Here is a 25,612-nt window from a genome sequence, read left to right as displayed (position 1 = left end):
CTACGAAGGAGAACGACTGAACAAAAAAGGTACCGAATTGTTAGACACTGATTTATTTTTTTCGATTCAATTCTAGTTATAGATATATAGTTATATATAGTTATATAGTTATATATAGTATATAGCTATAGGTTTTTAATTTACGGTTGAGTTTGGTTTCGAAGTCTAGTTAAAATGTTAAAATTAATTGATAATGATATAGTCTCCAAAGGTTAAACATAATAATTGTGAATAAAATATATAATTTATTTTTAGTTTTTATTTTAAGGGCAATATATTTCACCTTAGAAGCTAATAACAAAAATTTTATAAAATAAACTACTATATATGTATATCTAAATTAATGTATATCTAAATTAATAAATATAATAATAAATATACAAACAAATCAGTTACATCAGAAGTGCACAATATAATGTAATTCGAAGATATATAATAAAATAATATTTATATAATTATTTAAAACCAGTATTGACATTTATATTACATATAAAACACTTATTTAATACATTATTAAGTTACTAAATAATTATTTAAAATCGAGTATCCAAATTCATTTCATAAGAAGTCAGTATTATTTAAATACATCTGTAAGTCCATAATTTTCATAGGCTTACATTTTTATACACATTTTATAAGAACGAACTATTCAATGTGTCGCACCGGTTTTGAATTTGTCTTTTTAAATCAATCCATTATTAAAATTAACAATTTAAATACTTTTTCATTTTTAATTATACAAAGTGATTTTTAAAGCGAAGAAGAATTATAAATTAAAACAAATACCATAAAAGCAAATTAAATCAGATCTTTGGTTTAGTTAAAAAAAATATATCAGCTTATTACAGTGTTAGTTTCATTAATAACAAAGATTTTTTTAAACTTTTGTTTATAACTTTATATAAACTTTTAACTTTAAATTTGAATTTGATTGAATTTAAATCTTAAATTTAAATTGCGTGAATAATTTAGGCGTGAATAAGCAAGTGCTGAATTGTCGGTGCTGAACCATAATAAATTGCTAATAAATTTTTTTGGTAAAATTTTGCGTGGGTAAGAAAGTCGGTAGAAAATCGTATTTTATTACTTAAGGTTTCTGATCATGGAACTATTGAGCAAGTAAATCGTATAACGAACGAATTAAGACACGCATTTGAACTCAAAGAATATTGTTCCGCGGTATTTCTCGATATTTAACAAGCATTTGATAAAGTATGGCATAATGGGCTCGTATATAAAATACGCTGTTGATTACCTGCAAATGCCATCCAGTTTGTAAGTTTTAGAATCGTATCTAAAGAATAGATGATTTTAAGTCAAATGTAAATCATATAATTCTACTAATTTTCCAAGGAAGTGTTTTTGGCCCTATCTTGTATGTACTTCGCATGTCTGAAGTCCTAGTAAGTAGTTCCATTGTCACCAAAACATTTGCCGATAATACGGCAATTTTATGCCGAAACAAAAACGCTGTGTTAGCTTCAAACCAATTTCAATCTCACTTATTTTTGGTGGAAAAATGGTTGTCAAAATTCCTAATTAAAATTAATGAATTAAAATGTAAACAGGTAATTTTTACTTTAAATCGAAGTACATCTCCAACAATTTTACTAAATAGCATTCCCATACCTCAAGCAGATAATATAACGTACTTTAGTATTCACCTAGATGGGTGACTAACTTGGCGCAAGTACATTGAAGCCAAAAAATACAAATGAAATTGCACTGCCCATTAGTAACACATTCTCCCTATGCCTAGAGTATAAAGTTCTCTTGTATTATAACAGCATCATAAAATCAATATGGACATATTGTGCCCACCTATGCGGTAATGCTAGTGCTTCAAGTATTGAAATTATTCAAAGAGCGCAGTTAAAAATACTGAGAACAATCACTGGAGCTCTATGGTATATTAAGAATGAAAGTATCCACCGAGATCTACAAATTCCCTTAGTTAATGCCGAATTTGAATATATAAGAAAAAAAATACAATAAAAGGCTGACAGAATATGTTAATGCCTTAGCAAGGAATCTCGCGCTCTTATCCAGTTCTTCTTGTTTAAAAAGAACTAACCGTTCAGCAATTAATTAATATTTAGCAGGTGCAAGTAATAACCCCATTCTTCTTTTTAGTGATCTGATAAAACTCAATGGTTTTTTAATGAATCACCTAACATTCATTACAATGAAATTTAACCCTTTACTTTACGCGAGGCCCGTTTATTTATATTATTTTATATTATACAATGTACAGTTAAAATAATAATTGTAATATTATGTGATGAGTAATAAGTTACAATGAGATACAATATATAAACGTATATATATTAAAAAAAAAAAATTAAAAAGTATAATAATAGGCAATATATGTTTTCAGTTAGAGAAATGAAGAAGACGTTTACCCGGCTACGTTTTATAGCTGGAAACAGGGACCAGTGGAAAGATTTTGTGCACTCAATCTATAGAGTAATAGAGTAATTTCATAAGGTTACGATGTAATTCTGAACATGCCAATAATAATAATATACCATATACTTCTAGCGACATTGTTAGAATTTAAAAACAGGACCGAATAAATATGAATATTAGAATATGGTCTATATGATAGCGATAAACTTAAGGTTCTGATGGTTGTGGTAGGGAATCAAATAATTTAATTATAATATGTATGTCTAATGTATGTAGTTCAAATAAAATTTTAAGAAAATGTGCTTAATCAATAAGTAGAAGAATAGCTTTTTATTTATAAATTATTTTTATGAATTCTTAATTTTCAAATTTTTTATTTACAAAACAAATACTTTGAGTTTTGTAATTAACCAATTAACATAGTAAAATAATTAATTACATGAATGGCTAACACGGGTGTACTTAAATACTAATATTTATTTCTAACAGGGATGAATCCAATGAATAGTTAAACCATTTAATCACTGAGTAGTTAAAGCTAATACGATACAAATATATAGAATAAAACAAAACAAACGTACTATTCCATTCATTATTTGGCGCGTAAATCTACCTGAGGGTTGCTCGGTTTTTGGGTTGCTATTGTGCAACCAATTTGTGTTTTGCTATGGAAACAAGTGCAACTAACAAACTTCACAAGCCAACCAACTTTCTCATTGTGTTACTAATTCTAGAAAATCGATAAATGTTGCTAATATTTTACCGTAAAGATAGGATCACATGTGTTTCCATTTTATGGCACAAAAAAACGCTATTCGATTTGGCCTACTTTACCGAAAGACTATAAACTTTCTAAGAATTAGGGCCACTGCATGGATTTAAAGATACTTTATCAATTTAATGCTATAGAAAAGTTTGCAAAATCGAAAATAACTCAATTTTTAGTTTCAAATTTGATGAATTTAAATGGTAATGGTCTACTAGCATTCGGTGTGGAATAGGATATTGGGAAGGTCCTAGTTTGATTAACAGCAGAGTTGCGTGACGTCCAAGCATTTCAGTCAGGAAATTAGTAATCAATTTAGTATTTCTGAAATGCAAAGTTAGACAAGCAAATCACTAAATAGAAATCATGACAATGGCATTAAATTTTGGTTTAATAAATTGATTTTGTAGACGCAAACAGTTTCATTAGAAATGACTCAGTTTATTAATTAAATATGTAAACAGCTAATGGATTTGCTGGTACAAATTGTTACAGAAATACAAGACTGATAAAAGATTTATGTAAATAATGATTCAAAGACATTTTGAAAATATATTAAATATTAATGAACAATACTTATTTGGATTAAAGACAAAATGTACTACAAGGATTTATTGTCGTACAACTTTTAAGTATTGTATTAAAAATGAATTTAATTTTATTTACTGTTAAATAAACCTAATTATTACAAAATCAAAAAAGTGAGGGGTCAATATAAAGGGAATATATATCAGTATTGTACCATTTGTTTTTCATTTTAGCATCGTTGAAGCGATTCAAAGTAGTTTCAATCTTCATTATAGCTAAAGTGAACATAAAATATTAAATAAGATATATGTTTTTAGCATTGCTAGCAGGCAATAACACTTATTTTTAGGACTTTTAAGTTAGAAATTTTGTACATTTTATAAAATTTATATATTGGGAACATTTTTCTCCGGCTCCTTCATTTTCATCTGAGGTGAGCATGTAAGCACCTACCTTGAAGGCTCAACACCACGGTATTCTCAACACACATTTCAGGATATTGATCCGATAGATGCCCCATTGAAATTCCAAGAAACTTCCACTGGTTCCAATTGAAGTTATGTGCTTGGCATATCTACCTCTGCTTGGCACAGCACCCGGACGAAAAGCAGGCACAGCACCCGGCACAGCACAACTGCACGTCGAATGGAAGTAAATAAGTACAACCTTTCTACCCGCGTAAATTCACGTATTAAACACAACCAACACGACACTGCCAACCTCAATTGCTCAGAACAGCCGAAACTGTTGGGCCAGATATACACCTCCGGTCGAGTGCTGCATGTGAAAAGTCACTCACTACCATTTACACTCCAAACAGTGTAGGAGATTGTCGAGATTTTAGTCGCTTGCTACGACAGACGTGTCGGAAATATTCTAACCACTCTACCGCGGGGGCGCGTCGAAAATATACAGTAGTGGAAATAACTGGCTCCATGAATAATTTCGTTGATGACGCAAGTTGATGAAATTAACCTACACCACTGCTAAAGCGAAATATTTTCACAAAGTCGATACCGATATAGTCCTGGTGTATTAGCTATATCTTCGTATACGGACTGAAGAAATTATATGTTATAGCAAACTAAAGACATGATTAAAGACTAAATGAAGAGAAAAGCTTTTCTTTAAAGCTGTAAGAGCCGATTTGACAGTCTTGATTTATGTCTAAAAATGGGCATACGTATGAAATCATCAACAAAGTAGATAAATTAAGCATGACTTAAGTTAGTATAAACATTTAAGTTGAGACTGATCAGTCCTTAAAACATCGCATTTTCAGAAATATTCTAATGTGATAGTTGAGACAGCTGAAAATAATATCAACTTCGTTTGAAAATCTAGTACAAAAACAATCTATCGCTTCAGTGTTTATTACTAAAGATAAGATTAATTAATTATCAAAGCCTATATTTCCGGAATGCGAGGAGTCCAAAGGCGAAAAACTCGTATTACAGCAACTGTGGTTGTATGTTAAAAAAGTTACTAGTAAATAACTTAAATGTTAATTAATAAAATAAATTAAGCATATCATAGCAAATAATGATATGATATGATATAATGATCACATAACCATAATAAACTTTTGATTGATATCTTAGGCTAAAGTTTTTTTTTATCAACTAACATAACTTTAATCACATTCAGTATAAATACTCATTAGAAATTTTTTAATTTTAATATTAAAATGACATAAGCATATTAAGCTTTTCAATGCGTATTACATTTCGTTTATTTAATTAAAAAATTAACTAACTGATAATACTTTTACATAATATTAAAACGAAAAGTAAAAATAAAAAAAACAAAAATAGAATAAAATTATTAATTGAGTACACTCAACTTTTTCGTAGTGCATAACAACGCAGTCATTGCAAAAGTTTAATTGCCTTAGCCAAGCGTCAATATCACATCCACACGTTGTCGGTTTTGCCGGTAAGGAAGGCAGAAACCAGAGTTGGCAACAATTTTGAATGTTGCGAGAGTTTGTTGCTTGGCTGGTTACTCGGTGTTTAAAGTAGTTTAAATCTTAGCACAGTTCGCCACTCGATTGGCAAGTATCTAAGCAGGTAAGTAAGTAAGTTTGTTGACTCTTCACATTTGATGTGCCATAATGCTAGTATTTGAAAAGTATCTCAACATAAATTGCTGCGATACTTAAAGTTGTGCTTTTATGTTGATTGCGCATATAAAAATTGTAAATTGAGTGATGCATTTTCTATTTGCGTTTTGTCTTAATGCCTTTTGTTGGAGGTTGCAACAGATGCCGTTTATCAAACAAACACCAATTGTTTTGATGCATAACTAAAATGTTACACTGTAAATACTCGGTTGATGACTGCATTTTGAAACATACACGTTTAATTATTTGTTTTTGGCTTTTAATTAAACAAGTTAAGTACATTACTTATATGAACAGTAATACATACAATGGACTATATTATCGTATATGAAATGTTTGTACATAAAATAATGTTTTGTATTTTTTTAATTGTTTCGAATTTCAAACTATATAAAGCTAATAAAGAAAAGTACTCAACTATTTTTCTTGTAATTTAGAAATAAATGTTACAATGATTACAATTTAGCTTTTAAATTAAAGAATAATATACCATCGATATAAATATGCTTTCTAATAAAAAAGAGTATATTATACTTAATATTATAAACTTTCTGAATTCTTTCAAGCTATTAAGTTATTTAAAGTTGTTAAGTATAAGTACTCAAGATGAAAGACCTATTAAATTAACTTAATTCGGTGGGATGGATTTAGTCTCTACTCTGAAGAATATAGAAATACTAGGGTTCTTGCAAGGAATGTGGTAACAAAACGGCGAAAAATCGCTAATTGAGGTACATTTAAAGTTACCAACCAACCAATCATAAGTACTCAGACGTTTTCTTCGTTATTTAAAAACATTTCTTTTAACGATTACATTTAGGCTAACCGAAGCTCCGCCACCCTCATGAGCCCACCTCAAGTAATGGTATTAGCAGCTGTGACCGCCGATGGATGCTCTCCAATCGTTTTTATCAAGCCTGGTGTCAAAATCAATGCGATTTATTATCGGGAAAATATTTTTGAAGTGGCTTTGGAGTTGTGAGTACGCAAACATTTCGGTCATAGACTAACGACGTTCCAACAAGACTCGGCACCATCTCATAAAGATTGTGTGAACCAAGAATGGTTAAAAAAACATTTATCACACTTCATTTCGTCTACACAATAGCTTTCGAATTTGTCAGATGAAAATCCGATGAACTATTCCATCTGGGCCATTTTGGAGAGTAAGGTGAGGACTAAAAAATGTGCCACTATGATTGCGCTAAAGAAGGCCATTGTCAGGAATGGATTCATTGTTCAGGATTGTTCATTTTTTAACTCTTTGAAGGCCATAGTCAAGGGAAAAGGTGGCCACATCGAGTTGGATTTAATGTATTTTAAAAATTTGTGTAGGTCCCAAAATTTTTGTAATTTGACTCCACAAAAAATAATTACACACAGAAAAGATATTATCACTTGAATAGGTAGCACTTCAATCGTCTAACCCTGTATACCTATTACGATAATAAAAATTTATAACTACTGAATCATACTTTTTTCTCGATGAAGAAAAATTAATTGCAACCAATTATTTTTTTCTTCATAATTATAACCAATTATTTTTTCTTCATAAGGGTACAGTATTAACGTTTTAGCATTTTCGCAATTGTTTTGAGTTACAAACTATTATACTTTAAAAATTATACATTTTAGGACCTAACTTTAGTCCTTCTTATTTAAAAGGATTTCTTTTAACCATTACGTTTTCCGATTTAGCTTTTCAATTATGGAACAATATGGCGATATTGGCTATAACTCTTGCTTCTATACTTATAGCGACACTGTCAGTTTTAGAAATAGAAATAAGTTTTAGAAATAATACATGAGCACTGGCTAGTATTAATGTGGAAAAATATTTAAAATGTGTTTACAGTACTGAAATTTGAACTGAATTATTGCACTTTTCCGAGCGAATACTGTGGATATAAAACTTTCCAAAAGAAGGACTTGTATATGCCATATATGATAGCGATTACCAAATTTTTAAAATAAAAAAGTATTTTGTTGCCACATATATATTTATAATATAAGTTGATATAACTAAACCTGAAATTCCTAAAAAATATTTTTGTAAATAAAATAGCATTTCCAATAAAAACAACTGCCTGAACAAATAATATATATGGAAACTGTACCCAAATCTGACATTTAATGTTTATATGCAATATACTCGTATATAAATTGTGCATATTCATCACGTAGCAAATTTTAATTCAATAATTTTCCAAATAATGAAGTAAAATAAATTTTAACTGTTCAGTTTATATGAGAGATATGGAATATAGGTGTTCGATTATGGTGATTCCGATAAACATACAAGGTTCAATTCTATATGCAAAATTAAATTTATTAATTGGGTTTAAAACATAAAGGCAGACAAACACATAAAATTGGTTAGATTTATTCGATTGCTTATACTTTATAGGATCTTCAGTATTCATCTTACTGTATTCCAAATATTTTTGTAAACTTTTACTCTTCAGAGTATATAAGTATATGATACTAGTAGCTCTTACAGCCGCACAATATTTTTTATATTGACTATAGCAAATTTTAATACTTTCCTTTTGAATTACTGGTACGCACTCAAAAGATCGTGATGGAACATTATAAATTTTATTACAATTAGAAAAAAATTGTATCTTATACATTAAAAAATTCGTTCATTCTTAAATTTAAAGCATGTGATTTCAATTATTTATATGTTAAGTGGTAAAACTTCACAGGTCATTCAATCAACTTGAATAATAGAACTATTTTTAACTATTTTAAATTTTCTCACAATCTCAATAAATCACAAAATGAAAATATTTAAATTAAAGTAGTTTTAATTCTCAAAGTTTCAAATAAAAAAAAATATAATTAACTTTTTGATGATCTGCCGCAACGTTTCGTAGGAAACCTTTTGCACTTTGCCATGAATTTGTTGGTATCCATGGGAAGAAAAACTTATTTTATTTGACTAGTTTGAAAAATATTTGAACAGACTATTCTTATTAAACTGTGTTGTTTTTTTTTTGGTTTTTGGCAGAAAAGAAAGGAACCTTAATAGTTCGACTAACCTTTCTAAATACCTTGCAACCTTCTGAAATTTAGCTCAGATTGGCTACACTCTCCGCCTCAATAAAGCAGAAATACATTGCAACTTCTTCAAACCGCAATGCATAAAACTAAAAATAAAAAAATAACTAAAGACGATTCTGAAAATGTAATAATTTTTTTCCATTTACTTTTTAGATTTTTATTTAAATTTATGGTATTATTGGTAATTTAATCTATATGTACTTTGTATTGTTTTATATTGAGACTTGCAGCGCTTCACTTTGCATTCACTTCAACAAATCTTTAAGCTGAACCTAAACTACTTTTGAAAAGCAAAGCTAACTTTGCTTTAATAGATAATCTTATTTACTTTGTTCTTCTTTGGCTGCTAGTTTGCTATTGATATCAAGTAAACCATCTAAATTTTCGTTCCAGTTTTTTAGCATGAATTCATGGCGTATTTATGACTATCTTTTTTAATTTGAAATTAACTTTACTATAAGATTATTTACCGTAGCACGATTAAGTTAAAAGATACTTTGACAAAAGTATCGGTAAGACGTTAATAAATATGAAAAAGAATTATGATTCTTGTAAGATAAGTGTAATACAAGTATTTCGAAGAAATATATAAATACATACGTATATATTATAATAAATTAAAGGTAATGTATTATGTGATATCCGATTGATATTTATCTTCATTTCATTAATTAATTAATATTTCTTAATACAATATCTTGTTACATAGATTTTCGTATTATAACAGGGCAAAGAGTATGGTAAAGACAAAAGTTTTTCAAAAGATGTTTGAAAGGTGGTACGAAAACAGTTTAATAGACAGTTTTGCAATATGACACAAAAGTCTTTCAGTTGTAATTCATGATAAAAATTTGTTTTGTGCTATACCTTTCATGAGGAAATGAAAAATAGCTGTTAATCGACATCTCATCCAGCTTAAAAAATTAATTTGCTTATAAAAGTGATGAAAAGTAACAAGATGAACTTTAATTATTATTATTTATATAGATATAATTAATTATTGAAAATCTCTAAATTTAACTGATGTCCTGAAAGAAGTGGCAGTAACTATTAATACAAAAAAAAAGACACAATACAACAAAAAAAATTAATTTGTTTTAAATTTTTAGCTTAAATCTATATAAATATGTAAATATTAAAATCACATAAAAAAATATATGTTTTACATAAATATATAAAATATATTTTTAAGATTTTAATTAACATAGTAAATCAACACGTTTACGAATTGTACACTGTATTAAACATGAAATTAAAAATAATTGTTCCATTTTTACAAAATTTAATTAATTAATAATTTTCATTTTTATTTATTATATAAAAATTATAAAAAAATTTATTATTATAAAAACAAAGAAATTATCAACTGTTAAACGAAAGATTGTGGTCAATAGCACAACTTATATTTCAACCTCTGAAATACAAAAAATTATTTTCTGAAAAATAACTGCCGAACAACGAAACATCTTTCAAAACATCTCTCGAAAGATTTTTGACTGTAGTGAGGTGAAAGCTAGCTGTTAGAATTGTCCTGTTAATTGAGGAAGGAAGCAATGTTTACGCTTTTTAGAAATATATACAGCACTACATTTGAGTGTAGTGGATGTAGTTCCATTATCCTTTCACTTTTCCATTTTAATTTCTATATTTTACATTAATTTTAAATGTAAATTAATTATGTACATTAATTTTTAGATCTTTCCATTGGAAATCAACAATAATTTTTTAAATCCCAAAACTAAGATATAATTTACTTCCAATATAACAATACAAGAAATTATTTTAAGTGCAATATAAATATGAATTTCCAAGATGAGTGTGTAAATAGATATACGATATACTTAGATTGACTTTGTGAGATATTATGTTTTAACGTATTAACTTTTATATATCCAATTTATAAAATTTATGATTATTTAAAATTGTAAAAAAATTACAATTTAAAAAAATATGTAGAAATTAACTTTTTTTCAGATTTGTCGTCATAATCATGACAATAGCCAACAATATAGAGAGAGAAATGGATTGTTTATGATAGTATAGACAACAGCTCATGATTAAGAGGAGAATGATTTATTTAAATTTAAAAATTTAACCAAATGTCTTCAATATCAATTAATTAACGTCTTTAATGTAAGGTATCGAAAATTTCCTTACGTTGATTGATACTAAAATAATTAATTATTAATTGAAAGTAAAATGTGCCATTATTGGTATTTTTTTTATTTGAAATATATACATAAAAAATACAAATAATGAATTAACTTTGAAGTGGATATTCACTAATCTTTATAATATCGCATCCAAACATGTATTATAAACATTTTTTTTTTCCAAAATTAGACCTTATCATTTTTCTTAAAAAAAATAAAAAATTTTCCATAGTAAATTTTCCATATAGCAGTTTTATTATAAAAATAACAAAGTTACGCAAGTCTCTCCATGATTTCTAATCATCGTTTGCCATTATATGTATAATCACCATTAAATTAATAAATAATAAAAATTAAAATAAAATAATGAAAAATTCATATAAAAATATTTTAAATAATAAAATAAAATTCTTTTTTTTCTCAGTTGGTTAAGGAGCGCTGACTCGGAACTTTAAATTTGGCAGGGCACGAGTTTAAACCCAGATACTTGCATCTCAAAAAATTATTTACGAATAATTACATACAAGGTATATTTCTAAGACGACTGATGATGGGTATTTGGCAATAATCGAAACAGATGTATAGTCGGTCAAAAATTTAATAAATTAAAATAATATCAAAAGATTTATTATAATAAAATAAAAATATTTTTAAAATACATATAACTATTTCCTCAAATTATTTATAGATACTTTATTTATTACATCAAATTACATATAGCGTGATTATTGAAGAATTATACTAAATAAATACTGATATAAAATAATAATAATAATAAACTCCTTATTATAGTTTGGAACAGTGCGTGTGTAACTTGATTATAATTAATTTTAGTGCTCTTACTAAGCATTTCAGAGCTGTTTTATATTTAGTCTATTCATTTGAAGCTTAACTATATATATTAACACAATCGAATATATAGAAAACTGGATAATATCTAAGTATTGTTTCATACATAGAATTAAGTCAGCAGGCTCCATCAATGTTGTCACCTTCCATTATTATTATAAGTGTATCAGAAATTCCGTATTACAGAATTAATTATGCTTTGTACATACGTCTACTATACATATATATATGAAATTTTTATGAATCTGTGCAGAATTACCGCCCTATTCTGAAACTTGACAAATTTGTCAAGAAGTGATAATTTGTCAAGATTTTTATTAAACAAAAAGCTTTGTGCAATTCTGGGGAAATCTTGACCTATTTCAATGCTCATGTTTTTCAGTTCACAATAGTGAAAAGTATTTTGTACACAAAAATCAAAAATAATATGTGGACCAGTCATTATTTTGAAATTATGCCTTATTACTTTTAACTATTTTCCATAATTTTGTACGTACTATAAAAAATGCTTGTAAAAAGCATTTTATTTTATATTAAGTGTATTTGTCAATTAACGTCAACGTTACGGATGTGAAACGCGGAAAAACTCAGCTACCTATTTAATCTCGCATCTAAGTATTCATAAACAAATGCTTTAGAAGTATACTGAAAATATGGTGATCGGAGCGCTTATCTAATACTGATCTTTGGGAACGCACGGAACAAATACAAACTCCAGTAAAATCAAAAGAAGACAATGTAAGTGGATTGGCCATACGCATCCTGTTAAGCTAAGATATGACGAAGAATCGTAACCTGGAGCTCAAAGAGAGAAAGAGAGAGTCCAAATTATCGGAGAAGCAGGCAGAAGATTAAGATTTAGAGGAATCATTGTGTCCCTAATGCTCCATTAGGAGAGCAGTAAGAAAGTAAGTATTTGTCAACTTGACAATTTATCAAAAAAATATGTTTTTATTTATAGCACAGAATACTAAAACCTTACAAATTTTCCACCTTAACAAATAAGACAGGTGGTGAATATTTGTCAATACTTAACAAATTTGTCAAGTTCGCCACAGTTTAATAGAGTAAGTTTAATTGTAGATACAATTTATAGACATTATCATTTAACGCCCGTTCACAAAAGTTTAATTAAGTTTAATTATGAATATAATTTATTGATATTATCATTTGTTCAAAATAAACATCCCAACTTTTTTAAATTTATAAATCCTGCGCCAGAAATGAAAATTGGAAATCATGTACAAAGAACAAGAATTGGTGGAGGCAAATCTTGATCCAGACGATGATTTAATGTGCGTTATTCATTTTGTCGGATGAGGTACCACTCCAACAGATTCTTTTAGAGACTAATGATTATCGATTTTGTAAAATGGATACTGAAACGTTTGAAGATATTCTTTGCGAATGCATTAAACTGTGCAGCTGGAAAGGTTTTACCATTTTTAGTGATAAACTAATTACTCCTCATAATATATGATACAATACAAAACCGAAAGAGATGCTTTAGTTTGTTGAGAACATAATGATCGCTTTAAAAAACTGTGGTTAGCAGAATAGAGCATCCGAGTCGTATCAATAAAAATAATTAATCAAATGAGAATAAAAAAACAATAGGCATTATTGGTAATTATCTTGTTAGAATAGATTTAAATATATATTAAACAATTTCATGTTCTAAAAGTAAGCTACTTATTTTTAAGGCACTGAGTTTGCTCGTTCATTTCGTTTGCCAACCCTGTAATTTTCATAATCAATTATTATTAGTGGAAGAGTGTTACGAGAAAAAAAAAACTGGTTTCATAGTATAGAGATGTTATTTAAATGTTCATTTAAATATGTAAATTTTTAAAAGATTAAAATTATATTGCCCTTGTCTTTCCTGTCTTTCCCTTGACTCAATAAAAAATATTTGAAAAATTATATAAATAAAATTGTAATTTATTACAGAATTAAATTATAATAAATATTATTATTTTATTATTAAATGCAATGTAAAAAGCTTTAAATAAAAAAAGTTATATCTACTTTTAGTTATTTATTTATTTTTGATTTGGATTTTACAAGCTGAAGGCCAACCTTAAAACATACTGACACAAAATTTATACTCGAGAAGTGACAATTAAAAAACTAATATTTAAATGTGTTTATATTCTAACAAAAACTGACAACTGCAAAAAAATTAAAATTAAATTTATCAAAACAAAAAACAGAAATAGAGAAAAAAGTTGTGGTATTGGAAATTAAGTTAACTTATTTTTATAGCCAGACTAGCACGCGCCTGTGACAATCACATAGTAACATTAGACACTAAAATGTATATGGAGAAATCTAAAGCAATCTCACACAGTGTAGAGCTGAAAATATGCTTTTAAAAATAGATTTTTTTATGGAACACAAAATTATGATGCGGAAATCTTAAAACTATCTCAGCAAGTAACAAAATTTATACAAGCAGAACGCAAAACAGAAAAGAAAATATTTTCATATCGTGTTCAAATAGGTAGAAAATTCAATTACTTCAAATATTTATAGCAAAAAAAAAAAATATCTTTTATCGTAAATATACCTACACTTATATATTATAACAAAAGAAAAAAAATTATAATTGTATAAAATTAAATTTGCCAAATCACATTTTAAAATTGAAGTATAAAAATATTACAAATTCCCATATAAATATTTATGAGTATTTCAAAAAAAAAATTTATAAAATATACTCGTAACAAAAATGTGAACTAATAAAAACGGCGTATCTAATTAAAATCATTGAAATGTAAAAAACCTATAACGAAGTAATTTTAACTTTAATTATATTTACAAAAAAATAACAACAAAAAAACATATAATTTCTTAATTTCTTATAAGTCGTCAATGTTTCGTGTATCTCAAATATTCACGGCATATGATAATCATATTCAAGTGCGCTAATAGCTTGTAATTTAATTAAAATCGCATTGAACTTAGAAACAAGCTCACAAACTAGACATTCTATACGGTTAGGTCTCAGTTATTAATTTTACGATTTTTTCCTATCCAATGATGGTACGAAAATTAGCAAGTCTTAAGTCATGCTTTTAAGTCAATCAAACAACAATTTCTGATATTGTCAATTTAATGAGTCATGCTTTAATTTATTTAAAAAAAGAATATAAAAATGATAAAAAAAGTAAATTAAAAGTTGAAATTTAAAAAAGAAGCATAGAAAAATACTTGAGTCGAGCTTTGTGATCTTTCTTTCATTACAAACCGATAATACTTTAAGCGTACTAGAAATTCCATTCCACTAAAGAATCTCAAGTTTAGTTTTTTTTTCGCAAAAATTTACGGTTTTTAAGCTTAAGTAGTTGGCAGAATATGTTTAAAAGTCTTGTTATTGTTTGTGTCAAGAAGAGAAGATATGTATATATGAACGAATATATGTATATGTTATAATGATGAGAAGTAATTTAAACATAGGTTAATAGCCTTGAACGGTAAGTCGCCAACATCATAAAAGTGTTTTTTTTATTTCAATTTAAGTGTACGTCTATTTAAGTCTATGGAAAAACATAATTACAAGCCTGTATATGGTAATGAGATACTTTTTTATAAGATACTTTGAATGATCCAAATACATTGCTATGAAGAATAAAGAAAATAATAAGAAATAGCAATAAAACATAGCAAATATGCATGGAATTTGAACATTGATTAAAATAATTTACTATATTTGTTTAATTAACACTTACTTCTTTACATCTTAGTTAAGTAAAAATATTGAATTACACAGACCAAAGCTATTTATTGCGTCAATGAAATATTTAGAACCATACAGTTGTTGATTTACCAATGTTAATGGTTAATGGTATTTGGGAGTTTTCAGGTTAGGCTAAGGCCCCTATGCACTGCGACCAGTTTGATCTATTGTGCATCCCTTTGTATTTAGATATTTAGTATCTCGAGGAATCGTACCAGCTCCTTCGGAGGGTGTTTTCGAAGGTGTTTCATTCTTTAGTTGGTATGTACCTAAAATTTTGTTTCTTCTGTGGTCTAGTGCATCACAGTTGGTGATCAGATGTTTCATAGACTCTTGCTCAGCACAGCAGAATCTGCAAATATTATTGATTTACCATACAGCTGTTTTAAATATTACCAAATACTCATTACAGGTATTTTTTTTAAATAATTGATGGTTTAACAGGTCACATAAATTTTGTGATTGCAAATATTTCAAAAATAATCCAGTCAAATTTCAACAGTTCTACATAATAAAGCCCTTTAGTCTTAAAAAATATTGTTGTGAAAATGGAAATATTAATTAATTAGTATAGATATGTTACTTTTGAATGTATATAAATATTTCACTTAAAGCACACAGACACTAAGAATTTGAAAGCTACATATTGGATGAAATGTAAAGGCCAAAAACAGGTTAAGAGATTTACTAACCTATCTAAGATAGTTTTCAATAAACTCCTTTTAGTAAGTAGAAGGCATAACAAAACTGTCACTGTGTTTCTAATAGAGCACTACAGTCTATGGTGCAATATCAACAACTGGGTCTTTCAGTGACCAATATAAGCGGATTTGAATATTGAAACTTTAATATATATTCTCTGTACAGAGAATATTCTGTTATAGAACTGTTATAAAGAACAGACTATTTACTCTTTGGAACATATAGAACAACACAAAACGGTCAAAGGTGATAACCTTAATTAAAAGCCTAATAAAACCTTGTAAAAACAATAAGGATTAACATATTGGATTATGGTGTATACTATTGCCCACTTAAGTAATAATAAATAAATTCACTAGAAACATTGTAAGTACTCATATCAACAGATCAATTATATATTAGAAAAATGTCAACATCGAAAAAATTATATTTATAACCAAATAAAGTAAACATGAACCACTCCTCTTTCAGTACATAGTCTTCCATAGGGCAGTTTTTGAATTTTTAAACAATTTTAAATATATATACTCATATTGTTTATAACAACAACATTCTAAACACTTGTAAAAACAACTACTTTAAAGCTGCTCACGCTCGAGATTTAAAAATTTTTATATTGAAATTTAATAATTGTTTAGGGAGATAAAAAAACATTTACTCAGAAGCGTGTTTCGTTTTTTAAATTGTAAAAGGAATAATGATTGTAACCTAAAAAGGTAATAAAAAAACGGTAGCATTATTATATGTTAGGATAGCAGCTATACAATCAATGCTAAACCAAGTTGATCTAAGTTAGATCTAATACTGGAATACTTTTTTAGATATCTGGCCATGTAGTACAACGCAAACAGCTCATTTGAGCCAGCAATAAAAATATTTGCGGATTTTTTAGTCTTAACATATATGAACCCAGATTTTAATTTAACAGAAACTTTTAAACATTTTTCTGTAAATCACCATCTCTCTATGATGAGACTAAAGCATACCCAAACCTAAAGATTCTGTAAGCTGAAAACAAAATTATCCGCCCATTCTATTGGAGCAAAATCACAGAATTCATCGGCAATGTGCTAAGGGAAAAAAAGAAAGATTTGGACGCAAACTAATCTAAAACGAAGAGCAATCTGACGACATTCCAATTCGGCTCAGGAGTGAGAGTCGGAACACACATTCTGAGATTGAAAACAAATAGACTGCAACGGTATCACATCCAGATGAAGGGAAAGATAAATCATCTGAAATAGTAGCGGTGCCTAGACGTAGGTCACACCGATGGTAGTCTTAAATGACTAATAGGGACCTTATCTCGAAGTAATACTAACGTAATCTCAGGGTAGACAAAGGTCTCTAGGAATGAGGGGGAGTGGTTTAGTCCGTGCGAGTCGGGCACTCACCTTTCGGGGCGCCGGATTGTGGTCAGTGCGTAGGCATTCCACTCCTCCTTGCCACAAAAGAACAAAAAAATATATATTTATTATATTCTGTCTATTTATACTATATAAATAGTGTTGACATTCATAGTAATTAATGTATTAGCCCTATCAGGTAAACACCAGTTAAAAAATAGAAAGCAGTTAAATGTGTGTTTGGTTACTTAATGAAGAAATTAAATTATTTGTTATGGATATATAATTTTCCTGATATTTAAATAATAGCTACCGTAAACAAATTTAAGACTATTGTCATCAGATAATTAAAAAGTAAGAATACAGCTATAAATTAAAGCGACAAGTGCCTGTTACTTTGCCGAAGAAGTTAAACATGTGAAATTTTTTGATGTTTAGAACAAATCATGACTTTAAATCTGCAAGCAATCACAGTTAAATGCTGAAACCGCAACTAACAACGACATTACGACAAAAAAAAACAAAAAAAAAACAAAAAAAAAAACCAAAACCATTTCCGCATAAATTTTCCTCTGTCATTGCAATGGAACAGCAAGAAATTATTGTATTTGACGTTGCGAGTACAAATTGTAAAAGATGCAACTGAGCAACTGTGCAACTGTGCAACTTGGCATACAAAACATTTGACATACGTTAAATTAGTTGTAAAAAACAGAAACAACGGACTGACATAAATAGGTAAAGGCTTTGTACGGTTATTTAACAGACTCAATCTTTCGCTGGCAAGTTTAGTTTACGAGCATTCATCCAGCAAAAAGTCAGATAAAAAATATTGAAATGAAACGAGCGGCGAAGCTGTGTAAATATGCCATTTATTGTGTATCTCAACATTTAGTACCACAAATATCGAACAACCCAATTAGGCCAGTTGGAACACAATTTCTATAAATACCCGTACTTCAGTGTAATTCTATATAAGCAAATACGAGTATTTCACACGACTCATAAATTTATTTCACAGATTTATCAGTTTGATTTGTTTGCAAATATTTTTATGCCAACAAAATAGTTACAATTTCAGCAGTAGCGGTAGAGTTAAGTCGTTGAAAACGACTGTCTAACTGACAATGAGAGTTATTTATGTAGTACCAATATTATTCATTTATTTATTTATATAAATTTAAATGATGTGACTTAAGTAATGTAAAGAGTATCAATTTCATTTTCAGGAAATGGCAAACTAAACGGAGGAAAAAGTCTGTAAATGCAACTAATAAACTTTTACTCGTACAAAAAGATTTAACTAAATTCACTATAGGAGAATGCACAGATAGTGTAATAAGATATCTGAAAATATTTTTTTGTTTTTATCGTTTTTATTAGATACCAACAATTTGGTTTCCCAAGCATTTCACGACTGAAAAATTGTTTGTTTGGGTGAAAGTTGCTTTTATTCCATGTTTTTTATATTTTGGGTTATATTAAAATTCATTTTTCCGGTCATTAATTATTGTAGAAGATACAAAATCTATGATTGCAATCTCTTATCTACTTATATTGTTTACAGTATGTAGAAATTGGAGTTAAAAACTGGAAACAAATTAAAAGACGCAAGCCGCAACATAATTTGTTGCTTTCTTCAGAGAACACAAAACACCGTTAAACTTGGAACTTCGCAGCTGAATTAATTATAATAGAGAAAGAAGCTATCTAAGTAGAATATATTTTCCAGAGATACTTTAACATTAAGTTACTAAAAGAAAGAGTTAAATATATGTTTTTAAGTTACTTTTAAATAAACTTTTTAAAATATTTCATACCGACAACTTTCGAAAGCAATCGATGACATGTGCACATTTTCCCATTTTAAGTTACTTTAATGCTTAATTAATAATAAAAAAATAATATTTCAATAAAAAAATATTTGAAATTTTGCCATTTTATAAAAGTTGAAATGCAATTCTAACGCAAAGAGACAAGCGTAGTACGTGAAGAAATTTGATATTAAATTTAATGTTTAATCAACAATTTTCCAATATAAAACTTTCAATACGTACGCCAGCAATTTCTGCTAATAACAATAAATTAATCGGGAGTGGAATACAAATTGCAATTGAACTGGCAATATCAATGAAGATCACAATAATGACGATAATGAATTTCAATTTACTGGCAACTCTCGCACATCAATTCATACAAATAAACTTGCACGTCACGTGAAGTGAATTCGTTGCGATCAAGTGCGGCATTTCGTCACTTGGTTACATGCAACATTTTTTCCGTTTTTTCCTCCATTGCAATGCTCTTGACTTGGCTCTTCTCATTGCTCGCTTTTGACAGCAACATTTGTGATTTGATTTGATTTAATTTGATGATAGATGATAGATATGATCTGATGTTGTGATTTATAGTATCGTCAAATACTGAAGTGCTAAATAATGGATTTTATTGTGTCTGCTTTTAGATTTGCTACTCTTGCCACTTCACTTTTGAACGTTACAACTCTTTTCAATTGTTTGGATGACGTGGCGGTAATTAGAGAAGGTGTAAGATATTAAGAAAACCTTGACAATCGAAGACATTATCAATTTTATATAGAAAATTATACTTTTATGCAGTATTTTTATAAACATATCGATACATTTCAAACATTATGTATACATTATGTCCACAGCATGTGTCCAAAGCAACTTTCAAAACATTTTTCCGATAATTAGTCGCATTGACTTTGACAGCAGGGTCGATGAAAACGATTGAAGAGCATCCACCGGCGGTCACAGCTGTCCATATTACTTGAGATGTGTACTCCCATTTGTCATTTGTACTCCCAAATTTTTATCAGTCCATTCAGTTAAGTAAACACTTTAATAGTTTATCAACTAATCAATGGAGAAGATTTTCTCATCAGAGAATACAATGTTTAGAAATTCGCAACAACTCCTTTGCTCTTTTGGGTCAAACTTTTTGTTGCTTTAATGTTTGGTGTGAAATATTGTTCCCTTTGGAACTTGTAAGGCTTTACCTTGAATTTATATTGAAATATGCATCGGATGTTTCGCTGGGATATTTTTTTAGTTCTTTGGACATGTGATTATCACTGCTATGTGGATTTCGTTTAAGTCGAGCCTTCACATTTCGAACCATTTCAAGGCATGGTGCTGTTTTTTTTCGTCCACCACAAAAATAGTAGTCTGTACTACTATAACAATTTATTGTACGATTCAGTTTGAGGTGTTTAAGCTCACGAACCATAGCTGGTTGTGATTTTCCAGATAAATATATTTCAATCATAATATTACGTTTAAGTTCAATTTCGAATAACTTTTGTTCTATAAAACTTTGACGGAAATGTTTGTGAAACGTTATAAACAATATAAACAGTTGTCATTTGTACGAATTTTACGTAATTGGCAATATTAGTTTAACAGATAGATCTGTGTATAGTGGGTAACACTACAATCGTCTAACCCTGTATGTTAACTATAAATTTATGGCAAACAAAAATAAACAATTAATTACCATAACTATTTCGATTTGATCAACGAACTATAATAAACAGATGCACTTAATAAAACAGATGATTATGAGAACAGACATAGGTGAGAAAATCATTAGAATAACAAAAACTATACGGCGATATCTCACATGGAACACATATTATACAAAAAATCTGCAAGATTAAAAACCAGATTAACTACAGATAACTAGCAGAAAAACTTAACATAGCGTTTTACTGTTATGCTCCAACAATGATGACTAAAAAGTATATGCAGCAGCGGCTATTAACAAAACAGACATATGTAACATAACTTAAATATGGTTTGATAGGTCAAACCATCTGACGACATCCCACATATTGAAAACGCTGAAAAAATCTTTAAGGTTGTAGCTATTTAGGTTAACTGTATATGACTTGCAGAAGAACTATGCATAGAGTTTTATTGGTAAAACTCTATATATAGAGGTCAACAAGAACTGTAAGAACAACAAGGATTAAATAAATAGAAATGGGTAATATAGCTTCCATACAGTTTTATAGGTCAGTACTACCAAAAACATTTACTGACATCTCACATGCAAGTTGCAAGTACAACCCGAATATCTGAGATGTATATATCAGAGAGCAGAGTTCCAGCTTTGGTAAGTACCGTCCTAAAAGACACTCCAGTTTTTTAGAAAATATACCACAGCTCACTCGTTCATTAATTTTGAATCCATTTCTGTAGTTTAACGACAAAAAGCATATAATAACATTTTGTTTATAGCAAGAATGTATAATTCTTAAAGTAATAGCATCTAACCTAACAGCAGATATTTTAGAGAAGAACTATACATATACATAATTGATGATTTGATTTAAAAATTATAAACAAAAACACAAGTTAAAAAAAAATAGTAAAAAACATTAACGAAAGTCTTTGCGTCATCGTTAAACCACCGATTAAATAGTAGAGGCAGTAGAATACATTTGAGTAAGCAATGGAACAGTTATTATTCTGACTAATCTCCAATATTTCCCTGATTAAAAAATGTAACTAATTCATTTTATTTATATTACTAGGACTAAGATTACTATTATTAAAAGTGATTCAAGATTTACTACTTACTTAAAAAAAATAGTTTATAGACAACTAAAATATGGGTCTGTAATTTTTTATTTATAGTAAAAAGTTGGAATGCAATCTTAATATTTGCAATTTCTCCATTATTATTGACGTACTTTAGATAACTATAAATATATGCTTACCAGATGATTCACGTGAACTATAAACAGCACAAGTTATTGGAGTGTATTAAAAATATATCTCATCATCTAATATATAGTTATCCAAAGCCAACCACAGAATTAGCAACAGTAATTTTTTATTTATAGTGAGAAGTTTGAATGAATTCTTATTAATTGTAGTTCCTTCCTGCATACTTACTTGTATATATATTTTTATATCATTCATTCATGGTATTCACGTCAATGATGTATGCTTACTAATCATGTGAACTATAAACAGCACAAATTATTGGATTATAAAAAAATATATCTCACTAACTTTTATATAGACAACCACAAAATTAGCAACAATATCGAAAGTTCAAAAAATAACTTTTTCTGGGGCAGAGCCCAGCCTACTTATGCATTATAATGTAAATCATAATTTATATAAAAAGTTCAAGGAAACCACAATTTCCTTTTTGAGCAAATATGCATTGATTTGTTTTATATAGTTTATTTTATATTCTATATATTCTATATAACTTTAAACACTCATTTTTTGAGACTGTACTCCAGATTTTAGAAAACAGAAGCATATTATTGTTATTATAGCCGTAAACATATACAATGAATATTTTAAGAATTATATTCCTAAAGGTAAACTATTGAAATATATCAATTTTAAAACAATAATTAAACAATTTTTAACATAAGACAAATATATTGTCTATAACTACCATATTATACTGCTCACATATCAAATAGAAAAATTACTCTACTGATATTTAAATAGAGTAGGTTTTAAAACAATATAATGGAGTTTTTGATTCGTATATCTGAATACAATCTGGATTTAGTCTTGATCTGTCAAATTTTGTTGCAAAATCGATCGTTTTTAATATGATGTAACATTTTAGTAGTTCTGTTAAGAGACAATTATATCTGTCATAAATTCATATGTGAAATCAAATCACACTTTACCTGTCAAGTCATAGCAAACAGCTGTTAATTTCAGGGTAATCTTGCTACTTTGGCCAAATATCTAAAGTGTTATAAATTATACAGAGTTATAGAGTTATACGTTTCACTCGATATTTTCTAATCGAAAAATTTCACTAAAAGTAAATCTCGATTGAGAAAGCTTATCCCAAATTTACCAATTAAAAACGGTATAACATTATACTGTAGACCAATAAAATAAACCGATGCTAAGCATCCAGATTAAATCTTTTCATAATAATTTTTAATACTACAAAAATATACCACAAATGCTAGTATCTATCAATATATGTAAATAAAGAAAACTAACAACTTATCACAAAAGTTGTACTAAGTCTTATAGAGTTTTTGTCACCAATTTACTGAAGTCTACATTAGAAACATTTGGATAATTCAGTTATATAATGTTAAAATGTGCGCTGCTTTTAAGGAGATTCGTCACAGTGCATATGGCTAATGCACAAAAGAAAAGGCTCTCTCTTTATCTCTCTCTCTCTTATTCTCTCTCTCTCGCTCTCTTTCTTCTCTCTCTCTTTCTCTCTCTCTCTTCTCTCTCTCTTCTCTCTCTCTTCTCTCTCTCTTCTCTCTCTCTTCTCTCGCTCTCTCTCTTCTCTCTCTCTCTCTCTTCTCTCTCTCTCTTCTCTCTCTTCTCTCTCTCTCTTCTCTCTCTCTTCTCTCTCTCTTCTCTCTCTCTATTCTGTCTCCCTTCTGTCTCTCTTCTCTCTCTTTCTCTTCTCTCTTTCTCTCTCTCTCTTCTCTTTCTCTCTCTCTCTCTTTCCCTCTCTTTTCCTCTTTAATTTAAATTTCCTTGAAATAACTTTAATTTAAAGATATTTCAAATTAGATTAAAATTAATTTAAATATAATTTAATTGAAAGAAATTTTAAATTAAGTTAAAATTAAAATTAATTTAAATCAAATTTACTTTAAGAAATTTATTGCTAAAAATTATTTAATTTCCAACTTAATTTAAAATTGTTGATCAATATATTAAAATATTGCTTGCGATATTTCATAATATGCAGTAATATATTATTACATACTATTATATAAATAAATTAAATAAGAATGAAAATAATTTTTTTTAATTAACTTACAGCATAATTTGCGATCCGATGAATAGAGTTACTTTAAATTCACCTTCAATATCTGAAAAATAATGCAGAAAATAAATTAAACTAATTGATGTATGAAAATAATAATTCTTTATTATTATTAATGGTATATCATTGGTCTAGAATATAGAAGAATATATTTTTATAAAATCGAAAACAAGTTTCTATTAAAAATCTACTTAATTTTAATTTAACAGTTTAAATTGGGAACATTAAGACATTAATTTTTATTGCCTCGCATGCACGAATTTTATTTCACACGATTTCTCATCGTGATATCACGTGAAAACAATTTTAGGGCAAAATTCGTTTTATAATATGTTTTCGTTTTAATTATTATATTAACGTTTATAAATGAAATAATTCAAAATTTCAATTTAAAATCAAAGCACCAACTATATTGGTTTCCCGGAAGTACCGGATATTAGAGTTTATAAATTTATATTAAGTTGTCAATCGCAGTTATACCGAATAACGTTGAAGAGAAAAAAGACTAATAACTTATCTTTAACATCAAAGTTATTATCTAAAAAAGAAATCATTTGCAGTAATCCAATCAATTTTTAATTATAGAATATAAATTCAGATTGAGTAATATTTAGTTCAAAAACTTATTTCAAATTAAAAAAAAAACTCATTTTTTTAGGTGTAGTACTAGGTTAGGTTAGGTTAGGTTATACCGGCGATCCCAGGGGGATCCACTTAGGCCTATAGGCCCATTGTGATATCGTATTATTTAGAACCCATGGGCTAAAACCATCCAGAACTTTTAATAAAGCTTATGATACTATATAGAGGTGTAGTACTAAAGACAAATGTACTACACTGAAGTACTGAATGTACAGTGTGTTAAATTTGTTATGTTCAAGTTTAGGCCAACGCCATCAATGTCTGTGCTGAAGTTAAACATTTAAAGGTGTTGCAAGACTATATCTACATCAATACAGAGAATTAATCAGTCATCATTATCAACTTAGTACTTTTCTTTTAACCCATAAGTACACTGCTATACTGTGTTGGATATGAGTTTAAACAGAAACCAGTGGAGTTACTCAATGGACTTTGCATGTAATCTTGCAAGGAGCAGATAACCGTTTAATTTTCTGTCAC

General features: G+C 28.2%; 1 protein-coding gene across 1 annotated transcript in view; it reads right to left on the bottom strand.

The window, feature by feature from the left end:
* LOC119668219 overlaps positions 1 to 25,612 on the bottom strand; it is a 131,643-nt gene that overhangs the window by 83,289 nt on the left and 22,742 nt on the right. Inside the window, exon 2 of the mRNA XM_038077663.1 lies at positions 24,485 to 24,536. The gene's annotated coding sequence lies outside the window, so the exon portion shown is untranslated. The remainder of the gene's footprint in view (positions 1 to 24,484; positions 24,537 to 25,612) is intronic.

Source organism: Teleopsis dalmanni, chromosome 1 (assembly GCF_002237135.1).
Source record: "Teleopsis dalmanni isolate 2A chromosome 1, ASM223713v2, whole genome shotgun sequence".
Classification (NCBI taxonomy): domain Eukaryota; kingdom Metazoa; phylum Arthropoda; class Insecta; order Diptera; family Diopsidae; genus Teleopsis; species Teleopsis dalmanni.
This window is presented reverse-complemented; position numbering and strand designations above follow the sequence as displayed.